Source organism: Theropithecus gelada, chromosome 2, assembly GCF_003255815.1.
Source record: "Theropithecus gelada isolate Dixy chromosome 2, Tgel_1.0, whole genome shotgun sequence".
NCBI lineage: Eukaryota > Metazoa > Chordata > Mammalia > Primates > Cercopithecidae > Theropithecus > Theropithecus gelada.
The window spans coordinates 130,082,696-130,100,993 of record NC_037669.1 but is presented as its reverse complement, the minus strand read 5'-3'; positions in this window follow the sequence as shown (position 1 = coordinate 130,100,993).

The window sequence follows — 18,298 nt, the reverse complement described above, 5'->3', positions numbered from 1 at the left end:
AGAAGAATCTTAAACTTCACCATTAGTGGTTTATATAATTAGTTCAAATATTAAAAATGCCTTTGGGAGAGACAATGAATTACATATTTATTCTCCTAAAATATATGTGTTCGTAATTTTCCCCACTTACAAGAGGAATTTCATAAAAAAATCTTGGACAGAGAGTGGAGGAAGGAGTGGAAAAGGGTAAGGAGAAAGGGCTAGAGAGGAAAGGGAATAAGAGGATAGGCAAGGAGAAGAGAGAAAAAAGAAAGGAATGAGAAATAATGTTGAAAAGGCATTAGAGGCAAATGGAGAGCCCTGAGAAAGCCTACCTAAATTTGCCGAGAACAGGTTCTGTCTCAAGGTAGTTTTCTCCTTTTCTCCTCTCCATATCCATGGTTTGTGTAGCCAAGGGATGGGGTTAAAATGCTTACCAAAATGTACAGCAAGACTCTCCTAACATAGGGGCTCCTAGTGACCTGTACCTTAGCACAGTTGAATGCCACACATACACACGGTTACACACCCAATGACATAGTGAATAAAATAACTTGAGGTCTGTAAGCAAAAATATAACCAATACACACACACACACACACACACACCAAAAAAAGAAAAAAAAGGAGGGAAAGAAAAGAAAGAGTGAAGAGAGAGAGGGGGAACACCTACTTTGGCATTAAAGTTGGTTTGTGAGTATTTTAAATAATTCAGCCTTTTAGCTTAAGGAATTCCACCCCCTCATTATTGCTTTTCAGAACTAGAAGACAGATCCAGGAGCAATTCAATCCAATTAGAAGGGAAAAGAGAGATTTTCTCTGGCAATTGCTATGCAAATGTGTGTGTCAGAAAATAGAAAAGGTGACACTAAGCAGCCACATTTGGTTGTTGACAACACAATTTCTCTTTACTCTCTGTGTTTCAAAGCTTTTTAAAAGAAACCTTAACTTAATAGAAAGAGGTCCTAGGTAGTCCTGCCAAGGTTAGTGCCAGCTTTCATCATTCCCTCCAGAAGTGCAAACTGGGCCAGGTAAAACTGCCTTGGGCCACCCCCACTCCCCCAAACATTGTATTCAATTGTCATATTCATGTTTTCACTAATAGGAATTGCTGGTGTGTGACACTTTTTGAAACTTTTGGCATCGTGGGCTTATAAAACATTTCAATGGGTAATAGTGTCAGACAGTGGTAATTAATCTTGGTAGAGAAACCTGTTTCTGAATTGGAGCATCGCTTAAAGGTATTTCAATTTAGTGTCTGCTCATTAAAAGTTGTACTTGGGCTTCTACTCCTTATCTATAGTTTTAAAAATAATAATGTTACAAAAGCCTGAACAATTAGATTTTCAGTGTTATGACCCCATACCCTGACCCCATCTAAACTTTTTCTCATCCCACTGTGTGGGAATGAAGAGTGGTGAGGGAGGAGTAGGAAGATTGGAAAAACAGAGAATTCAGAATGTTGTAGATGGAGGGAACCTTGGATGGAGACTGGCATCTCTGGAGAAAAACTCTCTCACTTTACTGAGGACAAGAAGTCCAGAGAGGTTAGGAAATTATCAATTCAGCTAATTATTTGCAGACAGGAATCCAAGGTCATATATTTTAATCCTACTCAGCCCCAGGGCAAATATATTATTTCAGTCCTGGTTTCCTCCTGCAAAACTAGTCTCTCAGAAGCAAGCAAAATAATTTTTGCACATTCATGGATGAAATGGAATATTGTAAGCACAACGGAGCATCTGGATTTCTATAAACACTAAAAATTGAGTAAGGCCAACAGATAACCAAATGGAAAAAAAAAAAAAAATCCTGAGTGCTTACTGTGAGCCTGGCAAAGTTTTAGGGATGTGGCTCATAGTTAAGCAGGAGATATAGATGTAGATATGAAAATATTGAAAAATGTAGAGTACTGCAAGATGAAAAATAGCTTGGAGACTTTGCCTATTAAAGAATAGTGACTAGAAGTAGGTATTGAAGGTTCTCATAAGTTGAAGTAAGAAACACATTTTAAAAAAGATGTACAACTAGTTTGTTAGGTTTTTATAGAATGCTAGCCATTCTGATATTTTTAGTATTAGACTGAAAACAAAAGTGTAGCTACTTTAATATCCTTTTCTTCTTCCCTTTATAGAAAATGTGGTTATGTAATCTCAATTGCAGTGATGCTGTGACCCATTTAGTGGAAACTACATGCATAAGTGATTTCTCTGAGTCTTTTTTCACTTCAACCTTGCATGGACATTTAGCAAGATATATTTACAGAATATACTGTATAGGTCTTTGGTTTATCAAGTAAATACATTTTGTATTCTACAAATATGTTTATAATATGGGCAAAAAACTGATTAATTCAGCCACCACTTTCTGCTTCTTTTAGTTATCCTGTGAAATTTTTATTAGTGCAAAACTTTTGGTGACCAAGACTTCAAATACTTCTGGTTAAACAAATGTAAAAGGAAGGAAAATTGTACATATCTCTGTAGCTGACAATCCTGTTGCAGTGGAATCAATCTTGGGATTTGAACCCAAAAGTTCTTTACAACAGAGCCAGGATACATAAGCAGTTCAATTGAGCAGTGAGCAGAAATAAAAAAATGCTAGTGTGGGAACTTTTTTTTTTTTTTTTAATCAAGTGCAGGTGATTTCAGTCTGGGCTTTTAGCTAGCTTTTGGGGTCTACACAAGTAAAAAAAAAATTCTGTATATGCGCAGGCTACTGTCATGGATACAGTTATTGCAGAGCCTACATTTGGTAAAATTCAGCTCTCAAGTAAACAAGAATAATTTAGCAAAACTTTAAAAAGGTTGATTAATATATTTCTATAGTTATATTTATACCTACATCTATATCATCTCATTATTAAGCCTTTTTTTTTTCTTTCAGAATTTTTTTTTTAAATTTATTTATTATTATTATACTTTAAGTTGTAGGGTACATGTGCATAACGTGCAGGTTTGTTACATATGTATACTTGTGCCATGTTGGTCTGCTGCACCCATCAACTTGTCATTTACATCAGGTATAACTCCCAATGCAATCCCTCCCCCCTCCCCCTTCCCCATGATAGGCCCCGGTGTGTGATGTTCCCCTTCCCGAGTCCAAGTGATCTCATTGTTCAGTTCCCACCTATGAGTGAGAACATGCGGTGTTTGGTTTTCTGTTCTTGCGATAGTTTGCTAAGAATGATGGTTTCCAGCTGCATCCATGTCCCTACAAAGGACGCGAACTCATCCTTTTTTATGGCTGCATAGTATTGCATGGTGTATATGTGCCACATTTTCTTAATCCAATCTGTCACTGATGGACATTTGCGTTGATTCCAAGTCTTTGCTATTGTGAATAGTGCTGCAATAAACATACGTGTGCATGTGTCTTTATAGCAGCATAATTTATAATCCTTTGGGTATATCCCCAGTAATGGGATGGCTGGGTCATATGGTACATCTAGTTCTAGATCCTTCAGGAATCGCCATACTGTTTTCCATAATGGTTGAACTAGTTTACAATCCCACCAACAGTGTAAAAGTGTTCCTATTTCTCCACATCCTCTCCAGCACCTGTTGTTTCCTGACTTTTGAATGATCGCCATTCTAACTGGTGTGAGATGGTATCTCATTGTGGTTTTGATTTGCATTTCTCTGATGGCCAGTGATGATGAGCATTTTTTCATATGTCTGTTGGCTGTATGAATGTCTTCTTTTGAGAAATGTCTGTTCATATCCTTTGCCCACTTTTTGATGGGGTTGTTTGTTTTTTTCTTGTAAATTTGTTTGAGTTCTTTGTAGGTTCTGGATATTAGTCCTTTGTCAGATGAGTAGATTGCAAAAATTTTCTCCCATTCTGTAGGTTGCCTGTTCACTCTGATGGTAGTTTCTTTTGCTGTGCAGAAGCTCTTTAGTTTAATTAGATCCCATTTGTCAATTTTAGCTTTTGCTGCCGTTGCTTTTGGTGTTTTAGACATGAAGTCCTTGCCCATGCCTATGTCCTGAATGGTACTACCTAGGTTTTCCTCTAGGATTTTTATGGTATTAGGTCTAACATTTAAGTCTCTAATCCATCTTGAATTAATTTTCATATAAGGAGTAAGGAAAGGATCCAGTTTCAGCTTTCTACTTATGGCTAGCCAATTTTCCCAGCACCATTTATTAAATAGGGAATCCTTTCCCCATTTCTTGTTTTTCTCAGGTTTGTCAAAGATCAGATGGCTGTAGATGTGTGGTATTATTTCTGAGGACTCTGTTCTGTTCCATTGGTCTATATCTCTGTTTTGGTACCAGTACCATGCTGTTTTGGTTACTGTAGCCTTGTAGTATAGTTTGAAGTCAGGTAGCGTGATGCCTCCAGCTTTGTTCTTTTGACTTAGGATTGTCTTGGAGATGCGGGCTCTTTTTTGGTTCCATATGAACTTTAAAGCAGTTTTTTCCAATTCTGTGAAGAAACTCATTGGTAGCTTGATGGGGATGGCATTGAATCTATAAATAACCTTGGGCAGTATGGCCATTTTCACGATATTGATTCTTCCTATCCATGAGCATGGTATGTTCTTCCATTTGTTTGTGTCCTCTTTTATTTCACTGAGCAGTGGTTTGTAGTTCTCCTTGAAGAGGTCCTTTACATCCCTTGTAAGTTGGATTCCTAGGTATTTTATTCTCTTTGAAGCAATTGTGAATGGAAGTTCACTCATGATTTGGCTCTGTGTTTGTCTGTTATTGGTGTATAAGAATGCTTGTGATTTTTGCACATTAATTTTGTATCCTGAGACTTTGCTGAAGTTGCTTATCAGCTTAAGGAGATTTTGGGCTGAGACAATGGGGTTTTCTAAATATACAATCATGTCATCTGCAAACAGGGACAATTTGACTTCTTCTTTTCCTAACTGAATACCCCTGATTTCTTTCTCTTGCCTAATTGCCCTAGCCAGAACTTCCAACACTATGTTGAATAGGAGTGGTGAGAGAGGGCATCCCTGTCTTGTGCCAGTTTTCAAAGGGAATTTTTCCAGTTTTTGCCCATTCAGTATGATATTGGCTGTGGGTTTGTCATAAATAGCTCTTATTATTTTGAGGTACATTCCATCAATACCGAATTTATTGAGCGTTTTTAGCATGAAGGGCTGTTGAATTTTGTCAAAAGCCTTTTCTGCATCTATTGAGATAATCATGTGGTTCTTGTCTTTGGTTCTGTTTATATGCTGGATTATGTTTATTGGTTTGCGAATGTTGAACCAGCCTTGCATCCCAGGGATGAAGCCCACTTGATCATGGTGGATAAGCTTTTTGATGTGTTGTTGAATCCGGTTTGCCAGTATTTTATTGAGGATTTTTGCATCGATGTTCATCAGGGATATTGGTCTAAAATTCTCTTTTTTTGTTGTGTCTCTGCCAGGCTTTGGTATGAGGATGATGTTGGCCTCATAAAATGAGTTAGGGAGGATTCCCTCTTTTTCTATTGATTGGAATAGTTTCAGAAGGAATGGTACCAACTCCTCCTTATACCTCTGGTAGAATTCAGCTGTGAATCCATCTGGTCCTGGACTTTTTTTGGTTGGTAGGCTATTAATTATTGCCTCAATTTCAGAGCCTACTATTGGTCTATTCAGGGATTCAACTTCTTCCTGGTTTAGTCTTGGAAGAGTGTAAGTGTCCAGGAAATTATCCATTTCTTCTAGGTTTTCCAGTTTATTTGCGTAGAGGTGTTTATAGTATTCTCTGATGGTAGTTTGTATTTCTGTGGGGTCGGTGGTGATATCCCCTTTATCATTTTTAATTGCGTCGATTTGATTCTTCTCTCTTTTCTTCTTTATTAGTCTTGCTAGTGGTCTGTCAATTTTGTTGATCTTTTCAAAAAACCAACTCCTGGATTCATTGATTTTTTGGAGGGTTTTTTGTGTCTCTATCTCCTTCAGTTCTGCTCTGATCTTAGTTATTTCTTGCCTTCTGCTAGCTTTCGAATGTGTTTGCTCTTGCTTCTCTAGTTCTTTTAATTGCGATGTTAGAGTGTCAATTTTTGATCTTTCCTGCTTTCTCTTGTGGGCATTTAGTGCTATAAATTTCCCTCTACACACTGCTTTAAATGTGTCCCAGAGATTCTGGTATGTTGTATCTTTGTTCTCATTGGTTTCAAAGAACATCTTTATTTCTGCCTTCATTTCGTGATGTACCCAGTAGTCATTCAGGAGCAGGTTGTTCAGTTTCCATGTAGTGGAGCGGTTTTGATTGAGTTTCTTAGTCCTGAGTTCTAGTTTGATTGCACTGTGGTCTGAGAGACAGTTTGTTATAATTTCTGTTCTTGTACATTTGCTGAGGAGTGCTTTACTTCCAATTATATGGTCAATTTTGGAGTAAGTACGATGTGGTGCTGAGAAGAATGTATATTCTGTTGATTTGGGGTGGAGAGTTCTATAGATGTCTATTAGGTCTGCTTGCTGCAGAGATGAGTTCAATTCCTGGATATCCTTGTTAACTTTCTGTCTTGTTGATCTGTCTAATGTTGACAGTGGAGTGTTGAAGTCTCCCATTATTATTGTATGGGAGTCGAAGTCTCTTTGTAAGTCTCTAAGGACTTCCTTTATGAATCTGGGTGCTCCTGTATTGGGTGCATATATATTGAGGATAGTTAGCTCTTCCTGTTGAATTGATCCCTTTACCATTATGTAATGGCCTTCTTTGTCTCTTTTGATCTTTGATGGTTTAAAGTCTGTTTTATCAGAGACTAGGATTGCAACCCCCGCTTTTTTTTGTTCTCCATTTGCTTGGTAAATCTTCCTCCATCCCTTTATTTTGAGCCTATGTATGTCTCTGCGTGTGAGATGGGTCTCCTGAATACAGCAGACTGATGGGTCTTGACTCTTTATCCAGTTTGCCAGTCTGTGTCTTTTCATTGGAGCATTTAGTCCATTTACATTTAAGGTTAAGATTGTTATGTGTGAACTTGATCCTGCCATTATGATATTAACTGGTTATTTTGCTCGTTAGTTGATGCAGTTTCTTCCTAGCCTCGATGGTCTTTACATTTTGGCATGTTTTTGCAATGGCTGGTACCGGTTGTTCCTTTCCATGTTGAGTGCTTCCTTCAGGGTCTCTTGTAAGGCAGGCCTGGTGGTGACAAAATCTCTAAGCATTTGCTTATCTGTAAAGGATTTTATTTCTCCTTCACTTATGAAACTTAGTTTGGCTGGATATGAAATTCTGGGTTTAAAATTCTTTTCTTTAAGAATGTTGAATATTGGCCCCCACTCTCTTCTGGCTTGGAGAGTTTCTGCCGAGAGATCTGCTGTGAGTCTGATGGGCTTCCCTTTGTGGGTAACCCGACCTTTCTCTCTGGCTGCCCTTAAGATTTTTTCCTTCATTTCAACTTTGGTGAATCTGGCAATTATGTGTCTTGGAGTTGCTCTTCTCGAGGAGTATCTTTGTGGCGTTCTCTGTATTTCCTGGATTTGAATGTTGGCCTGCCCTACTAGGTTGGGGAAGTTCTCCTGGATGATATCCTGAAGAGTGTTTTCCAACTTGGTTCCATTTTCCCCCTCACTTTCAGGCACCCCAATCAGACGTAGATTTGGTCTTTTTACATAATCCCATACTTCTTGCAGGCTTTGTTCATTTCTTTTTCTTCTTTTTTCTTTTGGTTTCTCTTCTCGCTTCATTTCATTCATTTGATCCTCAATCGCTGATACTCTTTCTTCCAGTTGATCGAGTCGGTTACTGAAGCTTGTGCATTTGTCACGTATTTCTCGTGTCATGGTTTTCATCTCTTTCATTTCGTTTATGACCTTCTCTGCATTAATTACTCTAGCCGTCAATTCTTCCACTTTTTTTTCAAGATTTTTAGTTTCTTTGCGCTGGGTACGTAATTCCTCCTTTAGCTCTGAGAAATTTGATGGACTGAAGCCTTCTTCTCTCATCTCGTCAAAGTCATTCTCCGTCCAGCTTTGATCCGTTGCTGGCGATGAGCTGCGCTCCTTTGCCGGGGGAGATGTGCTCTTATTTTTTGAATTTCCAGCTTTTCTGCCCTGCTTTTTCCCCATCTTTGTGGTTTTATCTGCCTCTGGTCTTTGATGATGGTGATGTACTGATGGGGTTTTGGTGTAGGTGTCCTTCCTGTTTGATAGTTTTCCTTCTAACAGTCAGGACCCTCAGCTGTAGGTCTGTTGGAGATTGCTTGAGGTCCACTCCAGACCCTGTTTGCCTGGGTATCAGCAGCAGAGGCTGCAGAAGATAGAATATTTCTGAACAGTGAGTGTACCTGTCTGATTCTTGCTTTGGAAGCTTCCTCTCAGGGGTGTACTCCGCCCTGTGAGGTGTGGGGTGTCAGACTGCCCCTAGTGGGGGATGTCTCCCAGTTAGGCTACTCAGGGGTCAGGGACCCACTTGAGCAGGCAGTCTGTCCCTTCTCAGATCTCAACCTCCGTGTTGGGAGATCCACTGCTCTCTTCAAAGCTGTCAGACAGAGTCGTTTGCGTCTGCAGAGCTTTCTGCTGCTTTTTTGTTGTTGTTGTTGTTGTTGTTGTGTAGCTGTGCCCTGTCCCCAGAGGTGGAGTCTACAGAGACAGGCAGGTTTCCTTGAGCTGCTGTGAGCTCCACCCAGTTGGAGCTTCCCAGCAGCTTTGTTTACCTACTTAAGCCTCAGCAATGGCAGGGCGCCCCTCCCCCAGCCTCGCTGCTGCCTTGCCGGTAGATCACAGACTGCTGTGCTAGCAATGAGGGAGGCTTCGTGGGCGTGGGACCCTCCCGGCCAGGTGTGGGATATGATCTCCTGGTGTGCCTGTTTGCTTAAAGCGCAATATTGGGGTGGGAGTTACCCGATTTTCCAGGTGTTGTGTGTCTCAGTTCCCCTGGCTAGGAAAAGGGATTCCCTTCCCCCTTGCGCTTCCCAGGTGAGGCGATGCCTCGCCCTGCTTCAGCTCTCGCTGGTCGGGCTGCAGCAGCTGACCAGCACCGATCAGCACTCCCCAGTGAGATGAACCCAGTACCTCAGTTGAAAATGCAGAAATCACCGGTCTTCTGTGTCGCTCGGGCTGGGAATTGGAGACTGGAGCTGTTCCTATTCGGCCATCTTCTTATTAAGTCTTTTAAATAGTAAATCATAGTTTCTATATAGGGTGGTCCACCGAAAAAATCTTTGGCATTTGGGATTAATTAGAAATTATTTTTAATTTCAAAAAATATTTGTTAGAAATTTTGATAACATTTTATAATTCATTGTTTGTTCTGTACCTGTGCTAAAAGTAAATAAATAGCCTGTAAGCATTTTTAAAAGTTTGTGTAAATATTTTTATTATTATATCACACATTTACTTCTGATTTTTAGGTAATTAGTTTTTTAAGTGAGAATGTGACACATATATATGTGGGTATGAATGATTTCAGAGCCAGTTCACATAAAACATGACAACTTAATCAACTAAGGGGATATTTTTTGTAGACAAGTGAGTCTCACATTTTAATGTGTATATGAATTCCCTATGGACCATACCAAGATGCTGATTCATATTCAGTAGGTCTAGGGATAGGCCTGAGTTTCTGCATTTCTACAAGCTATCAAGTGATGCTGCTCCTGCTGGTAGTTACACATTTGGGAGAGATCTTAGCTAACAAGAGGTCAAGGCTCTGGCTTTGATTTGCTTGCTCCACAATGTCAGAATCAGAGTTTCCGTGATTCTTTTGCTCTTTCCAAGTGGCTATAAGATGTTTACTCCAGCTCTAGCCATCGATCTGCATTTATGGCAGGAAGAGAGGAGAAAGGGTAAGGTCAGTGCCATGCAATCTATCTCTAAATGACTTTTTTTTTTTTTCTTTCTTAAAAAAAAAAAAGAAAAAAGAAAAAAGAAATAAATTACATGCCCCACTTGTTCTTATGGGGACTAGGAAATCAGGAGACAGGATTGTCATGACTGGTGTAGATCATTTAAGATCCTCACTTTAGGCTAGGCACATTGCTATCCTGAACAAAACCAAGGAGTCCTTTTAGGAAGGAGTGAATGGGTATTAGACAGCAATTAACAATGCCCACCACAGTGAACATGAAAACACCTTTGCAAAAATCATAACTGAGAAAATTATACAGTAAAAGATATTGGACCTAGCTAACCCCATCTTGCTTCTAACCCTAAACTGTCCTTGTTCATTCCTGGGCATAGGCTGAACTAGCTTTGGTAAGCAATTTAGTGCATAGTTTAAATAATAGCCCTTCCCAAAAGGCTAAACTGTTCTTAGAAAACAAATGGAAGGCTACCAGGCACCAAGTCAAGAGGAGCTGGAATTCTAAATATTATGAGCCATTATTCTGGGGGTTATAAGACTTGCAACTTCCCCAATTACTCTTGAAGGTAACATCACTGTTGTGAACCTAAGATCAGCCTTTTGAAATGTCTTTTCAAATTTTTGCATTTCTAACAACTGGATAGCCCCACCTGGACCTGACAACCAGTTCTGTGGCCCCCACCCAGGAATTGATTTGGCATAAGAGAACAGCTCTGATTCCCTATGATTTCATCCCCCAGTCAACCAATCAGCACTCCTGATTCATTGGCTCCCTACCCACCAAATTATCCTTAGAAACTCTGATCCTCAAGTTTTTGGGGAGATTGATTTGAGTAATAATAAAACTCAGCTCTCCCGCACAGTCGCCTCTGCGTGAATTACTCTTTCCCCATCAAAATTCCCCTGTCTTGAAAAATTGGCTGTCTAGGGAGTGGGCAAGGTGAACCCCTTGGGCAGTTACGCACTCATAATTTCTTGTGTGTTCCTCCAAAAATGTGTCTATAAACCTACAAATAAATGTATATGTATATTTTTTTCTTTTAAACCTCAACAGATTTCAAAATAATATTTTTTGAATGAGGCAAGGTATGATTTTCCCCTTGAATAAACTCAGGTTTGCTGTTTTAACAGGATGTCTATTGATATTTTGGGGACTTCAACTCAATCTTTATTCAAAGATACATCTTCCCTTTCCCATGTTAAGCTGCAGCCAGTGGTTTTCTGTCTTTCAGAAAGAAGTGTGGTTGATTTTTGCTTTCTCTCCCCACACAATGCCTCCCCTACTTAATAACCATTGTTTTGTGCTTTGACAACATCTAAGAAGATGGGGAAAGTTGATAAGAGAGAGAAGACAGGACAACCATTGGCTATATGGGCTTTGAGTTTAGCAAATGGTAAAAGATGATTCTTGGGGCACATTTCATGAGTTCCCTCTGCTGCACTGCTTTCCTGCAATTCTCTTGACCTGGGCAGATTCATGAGTTCCCACCGCTGCACTGCTTCCCTGCAATTCTCTTGACCTGGGCAGATGCCTGTATTTTAGCTAGCTGATTGCAACACCTTTTTCTGGAATCTGGCTTTCACTTTCATGTACTTACTACATGGTCTCACCATTCCTTTAGGTTGTTCTATTGGACTACAGATAAGATCAAGTCATACTTAGACTTTCTACAGCCAATGCTTACCATAGAAAACATCCAGATGTTACTTGCTTCTTAGAAACTTGAAAGAATCAGACAAAGTATATATTTACTTGTTTTCTGCAGCAACAGGCAACATACATTTTCTCAGATGTGATTCAGGGACAAGTCCTTAATGCTCTAACTATAAACTCTCCAAGTGTTGAAACTGCCTTTGCAAAGTTATGACTGAGACAGTGAAGGAGATCTAATTTAACCGACTCCATCATACTTCTAACGTCCAAGCTTTCCTTGTTCACTTCTGGGCGTCGGATGAACTAACTTTTGGAGAAACTTTAGTTTATAGTTCATAGTTTATAGTTTAAACAAAGATGATAATAGTCCTTTTCCAAAGCAGACCTCCTTCTTGCCTGGGGACTAGATTGTGTTTGTAGGACTAACATTAGCCACAAGATTAGGAATTATGGTTTAGGAGTCATGCAGCTGGAAGCTACAAGATTGTAACCCTCCCTACACTGCTCCTAAGATCAGTGCTTGAGATATATTGCAGACCCTGCACTTGATGGATCAGCTGGCACCACCCAGATCAATAGACTGGCCCATCTGAACTTGTGGCCCCCAACCTAGGAGCTGACTAGGTGCAACAAGACAGCTTCGACTCTCTATGATTTCATCTCTGACCAGTCAGCACTCCTGGCTCACTGGCTTCCTGCAACCCACCAAGTTATCCTTAAAAACTCTGTTCCCCAAATGGTTAGGAAGACTGATTGCAGTAATAAAATTCTCATCTAAAACTCTTATCTCCTGCACAGCTGGCTCTGCGTGAATTACTCTTTCTCTATATTTTCCCTGTCTTGATGAATTGGCTCTGTCTAATCAGTGGGCAAGGTGAACCCCTTGGGCAGTTATAGTGTTTCCAAAAGTCATCATATCCCAGGCTCGAAGTGAAGCAGAATGTGTTCCATCTTCTCCACCAAAAGATGTGATGGGAACATCTAAGTGGCAAACGTTTCCTATCAAAAAAATCTTTAGCAAATCTTTTAAGTTTCTGATTACTTCTTATATCTTACCTGGCTGAGAGTGCAAGAATCATAAAAGCAGTTCTAAACCATTTGCATTACAAATGTTGCACATGGGAACCTGTCTACTTCTTCAATATTAAACTATTGTATTGGTGTCTCAATTTTACCTTCCTTTTATTGATCCAAAGGGCATATTCCATTTCCAGTGTTCTTCATTCATTTGCATAGACACTTATTTCAGTTTGATATCATTTTCTTTTAGTTTAAAGAATTTCCTTTAACATTAGTTGTAGTGCAAATCTGTTGGTGATGAATTCTTTCAACAATTTCATGTCTGAAATGGCAATTACTTCTCCTTCATTTTTGAAAAATAATTTGACCTTGAGTAGAAGTCTAAGATGATAGATTTTTCTTTCAGTATTTTGTATGTTCTGTTCCACTGTATTTTGGATTATGTTGCTTCAAATGGGAAATATGCTGTTATTCTTTGTTCATCTGAACAAAATATATGCTTTTAAATTTTCTCTGTCACATTTCCAGCAATTTGATTATAATACTCTTGTTTCAAGTACTAGGGATTTGTTGACGTTTTTGGATCAGTGCGTTTATAGCTTTCATAAAATTAGGAAAAAGTTTAGCCATTATTTCTTCAAATACTTTTTTCTCTTTCACCTTTCCCTCTTGGGTACTCCAATTACATGTTTAGTAGACTGCCTGAAATGACCTCACAGTTCACTGTTGTTCTTTTTGTTTTACATTCTCTCTCTATATATATTTTCTATCTATGTTTTATTTTGAATAGTTTCTATTGCTTTGTTTTTAGGTTAACTAATTTTCTTATCTGTAGTGTCTAATCTGCTGCTAATACCACCCAATATATTTTTTATTTCAGATATTGTAGTTTTTATTATTAGAAATTTTATTTGGCTGTATATCTCTACCTAACATGTTTATTCTTCCTTCTGTCTCTTAGAATATATACAATATAGTTATAATAGCTGTTTAATAACTAGTTGAATGTCTACACACTTTGCCATTTGTGTAATTTCCGGGTCTATTTCTATTAACTTATCTTTTTCTTCTTATTATGGGTTATTGATCCATAACGAGCAATTATAGGGCTCACTTTATTTTTTTCTCTTTCTCAGGAAACACAATTATGTACTACCTGATGTCTAATATCTAAAAATTATTCTTTTAAATATTCAATCTTTATTTTTTAGTTGTTTTAGTTGTGAAGGTAAATAAGGTTCCTTTTATTCTGTTTTAGTAAGAAGAAGTTCACATTGCGAGTTCTGAATGTATAACAATTTAGTACATCAGCCAGGATAATCTTACATATAAAATTTTGTTTTAATTTTATACTGTTGGCAAGGGGATTGTCTCTTCTCCAAATAGTGACCTCACATATTTTTATTTTTTTGAAAACATAAAATATGTATAAATAGACACCTAAAATATAAAATAGATGACAAAGGTAGGATTTTACCCTCAAAGTGTATAAAATTTAGGATTTCTTATTTCACCCTTTGGGCAAAATCCCACTCCACATTATGGGTAGCTACTGGTGTTAAAGGTAAGTGCTTCCTTTAAATTGAAAAACTACTTTGAAGGTGCAACGGAATTGACTCCATTTGAACTCAATAATTTCAAAGTCCCCCTGACAAAAAATAGTTCTCTCCAGTGTTAAGAAATCTTGTTCTTAGTCTGTAATTTTCTGTGTCAGAATTAACTTTATCTCAAAAACTTTAGTTCCACGGGGCGGGGTGGGGGTTTGGGGCAGGGGGGTGGAATCAGTCAATCTTGTTTTTGGTTAAAACATTATACCAAAGTCTCCTATTTGTTTTTCTTTGTCTGTTGCTTCCTTTTGTTATATTATAGTGCAATAATCCTTTTTAATTATCTCTTTTGGACAGCCTGCTTATTTTGATCATTATTGTTTTTATTCACTACCACATAAAAGTCTTTTAAATTTTAAACTCTTTGAGTGTACATGGTGGAGGAGTTGGGGTTGGACAAACAGAAAATTGGCACAAAACTTTATAAAGTAGAAGCCTGGAAAAATTATGTTGAGCGTAAATCTCTGTAGTGTTTGTCCACTGTGCTGCATCTCTGTGGCTAATTGATCATAAAGTTATTATAAACAAAAGCAGGCTTGGTGCGGTGGTTCAAGCCTGTAATCGCAGTGATTTGGGAGGCCGAGGTGGGTGGATCACCTGAGGTCAGGAGTTTGAAACCAGCCTGACCAATATGGAGAAACCTCGTCTCTACTAAAAATACAAAAAACTAGCTGGGCATGGTGGTGCATGCCTGTAATCCCAGCTACTTGGGAGGCTGAGGCAGAAGTCTTACTTGAACCCAGGAGGCAGAGGTTGCAATGAGCTGAGATCATGCCATTGCACTCCAGCCTGGGCAACAAGAGCAAAACTCTGTCTCAAAAACAAACGAACAAACAAACAAACAAACAAACCACAAGAGCAATGAAACCGAACAACAACAAACAAAAGCCTAAACTCTCTAGTCTGGCCAAATGTTATTGCCCTGATCACTTGACTTTATTTCACTTTTTTTTTCTTCTGTGTACTATATTTTGTTTATAATTACTAAATTCAGTGGCTATTTTGCCTTAGGCCTTAATTTTTTTCAGAAATCACTTTAAACAACCAAAATTAATTGTTCATAGTCCATATTTTTTATTGTCTAAATTTAAGTATATTCCTGCTTCTTTGCTTCATAATATAGCTCTCATCTGGTAATAATTAGATTATAGTGTCAAGGGATATTTTTCTAAAGGAAAAACCTGTAGGCCTTTTTCTTTCTACTTCAATGATCGCCATATTCATATTCCTATGGTTATCTCTCTTCCTCAAAAAAGAATAAAAATAAAAAGTGTCTATATTATTGTTGACCTACTGAAAGTGTATTAGAAATGTTCCCTTAAAATCAGCCATAGATTTTTTGCTGAGTTAGGAAAGTTTTATCCACTTCAAAAAGATTCAAGCTCAGGCTTCAGTAGGAGTAATATTTTTGATCTATAATAGCATCTTGTGGGGCTCTTTTTCTGAAGCATCCTAATGTCAGAACAGATGCTCAATCCATATCAATAAGAATCAGATTAAAGACTGGAAGCACCTGGAATTGTATTGGGTTACTAAAAGGTGAAAAATATAGCTTTCGCTAAGACTGTAATAAAAGCTACTGTCCCTAGTTTTTAGCGGAAAATGTAGTGATTGAGGCATTTATCCAATTTAGAGAATAACACATTTGCAGCAGGTCGATGTGATTGCTTATCTGGCCGAGGAAGGTGAATGCCATAGAAATAAGCTTTAATTACTATGAAGAATAAGTAAATCCCCAACCTATGCAAGTATTTCTACAGTGGGGAGAATTGTCAGAAACAGAACAACAAACAAAGCAAACAGAAGGATTCAATGGAGCTATGTTTCAAACAGTGAATGCTGTAGATAGCTAGATGTGAGAATAAGGAAGATTGGACTCTACCTTTTTTCTTCTGCTTAGAAAGAGTGCAGAACCATTTTTTTTTTCCCCAGTTAAAAGTTTGCTAGAGAAACAGGCAAAGCAGCAGTGATGTAAAGATGAGTCAAAGTTAGCCAAGTAAAGGTAGGAAAGGACTAGGTGTGGCAAAGCCAGTGAAGAAGGGCTAACTTCAGCAAAGACCAGAGTCCAGAGAGGGATAACATGGGGAACTTGGCTAAATAAAGTTATAGCACATGAAATTGACATTTGATAGGTCTAAAACATTAAATACTGGCAAAAATAGTTCGGCCTAATAGGTTATAATTGTATAGCAGAAATAATGAGAGTAAGCGGCAAGAATTGAGATAAAAGAGATTAGAAAGCACCAAATACAGAGCCATGTAAACCATGTGGAATGGATGAATAACGTAGATCTCTTTCTGAACAACTTAAAGCCCATGTCAACTAGGAACACTCTAACAATGTAGAAAAACAGCATCCAATATTTTGCCACAAGGAATGCAATTTGTTAAATCTTATCAATATTTAACTCATCTTTGTGTTATTCCACTGTGTCCAGTCTGCACAATATATTCATATGCTTCTGTATAAGACTTGAGGTGAGTGTGTCTGTGTGTGTACATCTGCATCTATATGTATTAAGAAAGAAACAGAGAATATGGCATGTTGAGTATTTATTTTTACTTTATACATTTTCACAGTAAAGCAGAGATGGTAGGTGGTAATTTAGTCCTCTTGACCTGTAATCATTCTAGATTTCCCACATAGAACATGAGTCACCTTCCTATGGCAAGTCCTGCCACTTATACGTTATACTAATGTCATTCTATTGGCATTACTCAGTAATATTGCTCCAACTATAAATGGAGTGTGTGTGTGTTTGTGTGTGTGTATTCACCTTATTATAGTAATACCTAAATGTTGTACTGTTAGATGAAAATGACTCTTTCCTCTTCTAGTCCTCATTTCCTTTAGCCAGTGATAATTTTGAGAGAAGAAGCAAGATTTAAAAGATGATGAGAAAAATTGTTCCTTCATTAATGAAAGGATCTCCAGACAGCTCAGTGAAAATCAGTACTACAATTCGATGAGAATCCTAGGGGCTACAATCCAAGACTCTGAAATATCAACAAGAGAGTTGAAAGGTTATCAGTGAAACAATGTTAATAAACATTTAAGTCCAGCGAAAAAATGCAATTGGAAGCTCTCTCTCTTTGATTTGTGTTGTTCATTAGCTTTTCTGGTTCTAATTGAGAAATAACTTCATTTATTTATATTACTCTCATCAATGTTGATTTTGGCAATTATCTGAGTATAGAAGAACTGAAAATGTATTATTTTAAAACTTTACGTAATGATAACCATTATTAGTTGCATCTTGTGACACATGTCAACCCCATATGACAACCAGCATAAAAAACTAGAAGAAATGAAAATTGAAATCTAGAAGAAATAAATGCAAAAATCAATGACTTCTGGTGGCTGCAGTGAACTGTGTAGACCTCCACATTTGACAATTTCATGTTTTATGCAGAAGGAAAACACTTGGGGAATACATTGAGGAGTCTACACTCAAAGTCAATTGTAAGCAATGAAATAAAAGATATAAGCATGTGAGAAATAACATCACCTATTGTTTTCCAGGCACTGTGGGAGCTGTGTATACTAGCATCCTAAAAAGGGAAACCTCCCTCCACCTTTATTTTTCTAGGGATTTTGTAGGTTTATGTAGCTCATGAATGTGTCTGTTTCTAGTAAATCCACTATAACAAAATATCAGGGAAGAAGGATTTACAGAACAGACTGGCATTGGATAAAACTGAAAATAAGAGAAGCCTACATTTTGCCTCCCTGTTTTCTTTACCCTTGGCCCTTGATCTGTTCTGCTACGATGCCATTCTGTGGTTGTATTCTAGCATAGGGGAGACAAAGGAATCTTCTTGAAGCACTGAGTGAAAATGAAGGAATCATCTCCTTGAAAGAAACATTAAGTACAATCCCCTCAAGGGTGTTTGTTTTAGTATAATAGATTACTAAAGATAGAAAAGTCTTCATAACTACAAAGGCCAAAGCAGAGTGGTATAGTTTGGAGTTCAGATTTAACTGGATTTCATTTTTAGCTTTATCATTTTAGAATTGTGTGTTATTTGTTAAATTTCTATGTCCTCTTTGAACCTCAACTTCCTTATCTGTAAAAATGGGATGATCTTTCTTTCAGGGTTGATATGAGGATTAAATGAGATCAGTTGTAAAAATTTCTGGTATGATGCCCAACACAGTGGGAACTCAGAAATGTGACTTTGCATACCTTCATTAAAAGATGAGGTAACATGTGGCAGAATTAATTATTAAACATAGAACAGAACCCCACCTAGTATCCATTTAACTTTGACAATGTG